The sequence below is a fragment of the Panthera onca genome, chromosome E1 (genome assembly GCF_046562875.1).
Source record: "Panthera onca isolate mPanOnc1 chromosome E1, mPanOnc1 haplotype 2, whole genome shotgun sequence".
NCBI lineage: Eukaryota > Metazoa > Chordata > Mammalia > Carnivora > Felidae > Panthera > Panthera onca.
The window spans coordinates 29911808-29919602 of NC_138352.1; positions in this window are offsets into that span (position 1 = coordinate 29911808).

A 7795-nucleotide genomic window follows, 5' to 3' on the forward strand; every position below is an offset into this window, starting at 1 on the left:
CCAAGCAGTCTCTGCACTGTCCGTGTGAGAACCCAATGCAGGGCTTGGTCTCACGAACCCTGAGATATGACATGAGTCAAAATCTAGCAAGCGTGGGATGCTTCACCCACTGAGCCACCCAGGCACCCCACCGATTCCATTTGTTTTAAAGACATAAACGTTGCAAACTTTTTTTTTTTTTTCAACTTTTATTTATTTTTGAGATAGAGAAAGAGCATGAATGGGGGAGGGTCAGAGAGAGGGAGACACAGATTCTGAAGCAGGCTCCAGGCTCTGAGCTGTCAGCACAGAGCTCGACATGGGGCTTGAACTCACGGACCGTGAGATCATGACCTGAGCCCAAGTCGGACACTTATCCGACCGAGCCACCCAGGCGCCCCACAACCTTTTTTTTTTTTTTTAAGTTTGTTCATCCATTCCTTCATTCCTTCATTCATTTTTCACATTCTCTTCACTCGATGTGGGACTTGAAGTCACAACCCTGACAGAGATCAAGAGTCCAAGAGTCGCATGCTCTTCTGAGTGAGCCAGCCAGGAGCCCCTTCCATTCCATGTTTTGAAACAACCCCAGGATCCTGACTCAGACTCCCAATTTGACTGATGAGAGCCCCGCCCACGCCCTCTAGGCCATCTGTGGGGCTGTTTCATGTGTGTCCATCTTTCTTCCTCCTTTTAGTGGCACGTCAAAGGTTGCATGTGAAACAGCCAGTGCCTGTGGAATGAAACTGTACTCAGTTTCCCTTTGGAAGCAGGTGGGAGAGGGAGGAGAGGTCAATGGCTAATCAATAGAGTGTTAGTGTTGCTTTACAGGAGTGTGCCCGCTGGGACCATCGCCCGGGGTCACAATTGTCCCCTGTCAGGCCTCCCCCACCCTCTATCCCTTATTGCCCCATGCCTGTGTTTGGCCTCTGAACCCTAAGACACCACCATCACGTGTTTCATGCCACCCTCTGACTCTGACTCGGCAGGCCACGCCACGCCACACCATGCCGCTCGCTCGCTCGCTCGCTCGCTCGCTCGCCAACTCCCTACCCTTCCACGTACCTGCACCCCCACCCCTGGAAGGCATTATAGTAAGATATCATCCTCCACATCCATGATTCTCAAATGGTTTATTGAGGTTTCCTGGGTTAGGAAAAGGAGGGGACACTCTTTGCTCCAGAGAAGGCAAGTTCTTCAGACATCATCTTCTCCCCTCCCCCCTTTCTCTCCCCCACCCCTTCTTTCTTTCCCTCCCCCCCTTCCCTCCCCCCCCCCCCTTCCCTCCCTTTCCTCCCTTTCCTCCCTTTCCTCCCTTTCCTCCCAGTAGTTCAGAAACTGCAGCCTAAGGGTTGGGGGAGTTGAAGAAAGCCATTCAATGCAGAGAAGCCCCAGGCTCAGACTTTAACAGAAAGCTTTCTGCATTTGAACGAAGGGGTTGAATGAGGCCCATTGGAATGAATCGCCCTGAACCTCCCTTCCACTGCCACTCCCATCCCCGCCCCCCACCCCTCCCCCACCCTCACCCCCACTCCCACCCCCACGAGTCCTCCAGTGGTTTGGGGAACTGAAGGCTGCGGGTGGGCAGGGGGTGGGGGCGCATGCATCCTAAGCGGCAAAGTAGGCCCCTGGTCCACAGGAAAAATACAAACTCTATGTACCGAAATCTGTTGCGTCTGTATACGCCGATAATGACACCGCAGAAAGACAAATTAGAAAAGAAAAGAAAAAACAAACCCCAAACAACCCAATCCCGCTTACAATTGTACCAAACATGATAATAAAGAACACGAAAAGAAATAAAGGAACAAAGACACATCCGGCCACGAGCGAGCGGGTCTCCCTGTACGTCAGCTACTTTAGAGAGTCCCTCTCCTAGAGGCCCCTTCAGCTCAATAGCGGGCTGCACAGGTGTCCCTGTCTCTAGCCCGATTCATCTTGGTGCGAGCACCCTAAGTGGCCAAGGAGGCCCCCGGTCCACGGGAAAAATCATGCCTGGGTACAGCGGAGTTGTGTATCCCGGGCAAAGCGGTCAAGGGGTTGGCGAGATGTGTGTGGAGGGGAGGAGGTATCTGTTCCGGGGCCGCCCTCCCGGGGCACCGCTCTGGCTGAGAAGAGGGCAGTGGGGCGCGGCCTGGACCCGGACGACAGTTGCTGCCTGCTGCTGGGCTGAGGGCTGAGGGCTGAGGGTAGTGGGGCAATGCCCACGCTGGCTCCTGCGACGCAGTTCGTCCTGGGCACCTTCTGTGGTTTCTGTCGAGGTGCCGGTTGCCGTGATGACCGAGGCTAAACTCCCCTCTCCGCCTGGTTGTTCAGACGCCCGATCCTCCCGTGTCCTCGGTACGTGGACTGACCCGCACCCTCCCATCCCACCAGACCCCTTGTGCCAATATTTCCTGTTTCAGAGTTCTTTCACCTTGTCCGGAAAGTAAACAAACCACACTCACAGATATCGACCCCTCGAAAGAACAAAGAGACGTCCAGGCACGAGCGAGCGGGTCGCCCTGTGCCTCGGTGTACTTTAGAGACTCGGTCTCTTACAGACACCTGAAGCTCAACGATGGGCTGCGGCGTCCCTCCCTCTCTCTGGCCCAGTTCCATCCCGGGACGAGTCCCACGGTCTCTTTGCGCGACGACACCACCGCTCGCTCACGTGAGCCGGAGGCAACGTGCTAATGGACCGGAGGGTGGCACTGTAGATTCAAAGTGACCTACGCACCAAAGCGTCCGTCAACGTGGTGTCCGGAAACCTTGGACGTTGCCGTGCCCTGGATGAAATCGTCGCTCTGGAGACTCGGGCACGTGTCGCCCGTCTTCTCTACGTTCTTCCTACCTTTAGTCTCCCTGTGTGTGTTTGCCCGACATCTTGCCTGATGGTTCACGAAGGAATGAGACACCCATCCGGCAAGAGCTGATGCTCCGCTCACCACGGCACGTGACTGACGGAAAAGAATACGCACGGGCCCGCACTCATCTTACCCTTCGTTCTCCACCGTGTCAGAAAAACATGTGGCCTGCCTTCCTCCTGTCCAAAGCCAAACTGGAAAGGAAGACTTAGATGTAAAGGAAACATTAGAGAAGCTTTCAAAAAGCAGCAGCAAGCAAGCAAGCAAGCAAGCAAGCAAGCAAGCAAAGTAAACCACCCACCCCTACCCTCCTGCCCAGCAGGTGCAAGAAGCATGCACGGAGCACTCTCCTCCTTTTCTCCCTGGAAGTGCCCCCCCCCGCCCCCCCCCCCCCCCCCCCCCCGTCTTTCCTATGCCACCAGGGGAGTGACATTCTTATCCTCAAGGACAGGGGGAGAAGTGGAGAGAATTCTAGAGGAGAACAGATCTTGGTTGGTTGGTTGGTTTTAAAATCCTCATCATCCTTTAGCCTCCCCACGTAGTTCAGTTAGTCGTCCACCGTCGCTTCTCCTTGTTCAACCCAATATACAAGCGTTTAGGTTTGGCCACTTCTCAGGGTCTTGGTTTCCTCAGGAGGGGCTCTACCTGTCACGTGAAACTTGTAGGAAATCAATTTGTTGGCTCCTTGTACGGTTAACCTGTCTCATGTCAGTGTCACCCTCAGGGTCACCTGCAAACCCTAAGAGGGTGGAGGCATAGGGTGTGTCTCGGTGACACCTTCCTTTTCCCTGCGGGGGCCCACCCCCCCCCTTTGGACTGTAGGGTCCTCTGGGAACCGGGACATTTTTTAGTGAGTGGCTATTAACTCCTTCCGTTCTCCATCCCCCCCCCCCCCCCCCCCCCCGGCGCTACCGCCGCCCGTAGTGGTGTTTATTGAGGACAGTAATGGTGAAAGCCATATTCTTGTCGCTTGCCACGCGGTGCACTTGCACCCATGTTCCCCGTACCTGTTTGTGGTCTTTGGACTTCGTCGTGGCCCCGTGCGGCGAAGGACTTTGCTTAAGCTTTATCCGTGGTCGTTCGTTTATCCATCACCCTCTTTCTGTCCCCCCCCCCCCCCCGCAGCTTGGTTTGTTATGTTTCCGAGAGAGACGCTCCCCCGCTTGACCCAATAGAATAAAAACGGCTCGTCCGTCCGTTGTTGTTCTGGGAGTACTCTCTCGCGTGGTTTCGGTTTTACCGTCCGTCTCTCCCTCCCTCCCTCCCTTCCTGCCCGCCGAAATGTGTCTAAGTCCTCCCGGGAGCGCGGGCGCCGCCTGGGCCGCTCTGGGCCGCCCGTGCCCGGCCCGCCCGGTGTGTGCGGGGAATTTTCCGCGCACGTCCGCCTCGGCCGGCCGGGGAGTCGAGTGGCCGGTCTGCCCCCCCCCCCCCCCCCCCCGCCTTTTCAGCGGCAGCCGCCCCGATGCATTTTTCGAGTGTCCCTTGGGCTGCCGGGGTCGCGCCGTGCCGGCCGGCCGGGAGCTCCCGAGGCGGACGCCCTCCGCCGGCCTGGGACCGAGAGGCGGCATCCGGAGTGGGCCGGGACGAGATCGGGCGGCCGGGCCGCCGGCTGTGCGCCCTCTCGGCCCCGAGATCGCGAGCTGTCCCCGCTGACGTTTCGGTCGGTTGTCGGGCGCCACCTGGCGGCCGCTTTTATATAGCGTTTCCCCTCCGGAGCGTCGGCGACGTCGGCAAGGGATGCGATTCGGCCGCGGTGCCCGGGGCGGAGTTCCAGAAGGCCGGCGACGTTGGCGTGATCGTCCCGCTGTCGTCGGGACGCCGGCGGCTGGTGCACTTGCCGGAGATTGAACCTCCGGGTATATGGGGGAGTAGCGGCGGCGCTCCCTGGGAGCGAGCCAGGGTGGGGGGCTGCCCGGACGGGTCGACCAGCACCCGCCGGTGCTTTCCTCCCCTCCCACCCCCCCCCCCCCCGACCGCGGGGACCGTCCGGGGCCGCCACCCGGAGACTGTGGCCCCGTGGGTCGCTCGTCGGTCCTTCCCTGCCAGGCGTCTTTTGTCTTCCCTCCCGCTTCGCGGTCGGGCCGGGCTGGGCCGGGCCGGGCCGGGCCGGTGAGGACCGTCCTGAGCCTTGAGGGGAAGCCCGCGGAGGGCGCGATGGGCCCGGGCGTGGGCACGCGTGGTGCTCCCGGTCGTTGGACCCGATTTTCTCCCCAGATTTTCCGAGGCCCGCTGCGGAGTTGGGGACCGGGCCGCGAGGGGAAGCACGTATAGGGCGCCAACGCCGGCGCGCCCGCGATCCCCGTTGAGGTCCGGTCGTCGGGGGCGCCTCCGCGCAATTCAGACCCCCCCCCCCCAAAACAGTCCCAGCCGGGGGTCGGGGACTGGCATGGGGCCGGTCTTGCGAGGTCCGGGGAGGCTTCCGCAGGCGACAGCGCGGAGTGTTTTATTTTTCTAAGTCCCGACCCGGAGACGACCCGTGGACGGGCGAACGTGTAACGGGGCAGGGCCTACCCGGCCATCCCCCCCCCCCCATCCCGCGATTCCCCGGTCGGTCGGTCGGTCGGTCGGTCGGTCCCGGGGTCGACCAGATGGCCCCCGGGGACTTCCGGGGGGGGTGGGGTTGCTTGGCGGTGATGGGAAGATGCTTGGGGCCCGTGGCCGGGCCAGGGTCCCAGAAGGTCCCAGTGACCTGTGGCTCGGCCCCGCCTGCCAACGCGGTTATTTTTGTCTCCTGAAAGAGGTACTTTTTGCTGCCAGGTAGGTGCTGACACGTTCTGGTGTGGCGGTTGTCATCCTGTAAGAGAGACTTGGGCCTCGTCGCCGCTGGCTGGCGTGGCTCCGGGCTTGGCGGTGACGCCGAGCCGAGCCCGACTCCGCCCTTTGCCCGCCTGCTTGCTCGAGCCGTCTGCCTGGGCCTGCGCGCCGGCTCTCGTGCATCCAGGTGTGGTTCAGGCTGTGGCGCCACCTCCGGTCTCTGGCACCCGAGGGCGGCGTGGGGAGGCGGCGTGGGTCTTCTACCCCGTGCGCTCCCCGCTGCGGGCACCCGGCCGTGGCCGTGACAAACCCACCCTCGCAAGGCTCCGTGCCGCGTGTCAGGCGTTCCCTTTTCCCCTTGTGGGTTGTCCGGCTGCCTGTTCCCTGGGAGAGGTGGGGGAGGGGTGCTGGCGAGGCTGAAGCAGGTCCTCCTCTGGTCGCTGTCCTCGCCGGGCGTTTCCCCAGCCCCCTCCTCACCCCAGGACTGCCTCGTGTGGCGGTAACCGATCGATGTGGTGATGTCGCGTTCTCCCGGGCCGGGCCTAAGCCGTGTCAGACGAGGGACGGACACTCCTGGTGAGTGGGACCGCTCTTCTCGTTCTGCCTGCGGGCCCCATGCTCCTCCTTCCCGCCTGTGGGCGGCGCGGGGGGTTGCAGAGGGGTGCGGACTCCGGCCCGATCCCGGCCTCCCGTCGCTGCGGGGCCGGGGTCGGCTGACGCAGCGGACACTCTCGCTGGCCTCTCTTGGCTGTGTTGTGGTGGGCGGCCTCCCTGTGGTGGGGGGGCTGCACCCGACGCCACGCTGCTCGCCGCCTGGGCGTGCTGAGCGCGTGGCGCCTGGCCCTCCGTGGTGCCCCTGGAGCGCTCCAGGTCGTCTCAGGTGCCTGAAGCCGAGTGGTGGCGCCGTTCCCTGTTCCCAGCGGACCCCCCTTTGGGTCGCCGCCGTTGGCGGAGTTGCCCGAGGTGGGCGGGTGGCAGAATCGGTGAAGGGAGGCACACCCGTTCCCCCCGCTGCGGGGAGCGGGCGCCTTGTCGTCCCCGCCCCGCAACGGGCCGCTGTTGCCCGGAGGGGTGCGGGGGGCTGACTTGGTGGGGCGAGTTGAGCGATCGTGGCGGGCCGAGCCGGCGCCGTGGCGCTTGGCCAAAACTCCCTCTGAGCGAGGACTGTCGGTTTCTTGCCCAGCGCGTTGCTGCCGGTGTTTTGCCTCGGTTTTTCTCGGGCCTCACCCGGAGGCGCGGCGCTCCTTCCGGGCGGCGACACGAGCAACCGCGCGTGGGGAAGGCAGGTGGCCCTCGTTGTGGGCCCTGACCGCGAATGCTCAGGAATGCCCTGTGTCACTCCGTTGCCGTGGACCTTTCTCCCCCGCCCCGGGCCCTGGTGGCCCCGGGAAGAAACGCCTTTTATCTGGCGGGTCCCGATGGGGGGGACGAATTGGGTGGGGGGCGGTGCGCCCTTGGTGAGAAAGCCTTCTCTAGCGATCCGAGAGGGTGCCTTGGGGTACCGGAACCCCCCAGTCGCTGCCCCCTCCTGTGCGCGTAGTGGCCACCTGTGTCAGGGTGACTGCATGCCCTTGTGCGTGTTAGGCGGAGCCTTCTCTCCCGCGCGAGAGGAGGTCTGTCGGCCCCGCGGTGGGGCCGAGCGCCGCTCTTCGCCTACCGCGGCCTGCGCCTCCCCCCTCTGAGTCGGGGGAGGGTCCCGCCAGGCCTGGCCGGTGTCCGGTGCCGGGGCCCGTGTGCCTCGGGCGTGTGGTGTGCGAGCGCGCGCGCACGCGCGCGGCGTCCCCCCGCCTCTCCCGTGGCGGTGTGTGTCCCGAGGGGCTTGGGGCGCCCCTGCGCGCCCCGCCCCCCCCTTGCGCCGCGCGAGCGGCGGCTGTCTCCCGCCCGCCTCCCGTTCCGGGCTTTGCCGCTGGCGGGTGGCGCGCGGGCGCGGGTCGGGGCCGCGCCTGGCTTTGGGAGGCGCTTCCCTGGGGCGTGGCTCCGGGATGGACCGAACGGATGGAGGTTGGAGACGGGCTCCCGCGGCGGGGGTCCCGTGGGTCCGGACCCCAGCGCTGTGCGTTGTGGGGGGGGGGCCTGGCTCGTGGGGAGGCTCGCTAAGGGTGCTGAGGCCGGCTGGCGCCGCGGGCGTCGCGGGACCGCCCTCGTGCTGGTGGCGGTGGGATCCCGTGCATGTTTACCCGGTGGCCCGGCTCGCGTCTCCGTTGGCGCGCCCTTCC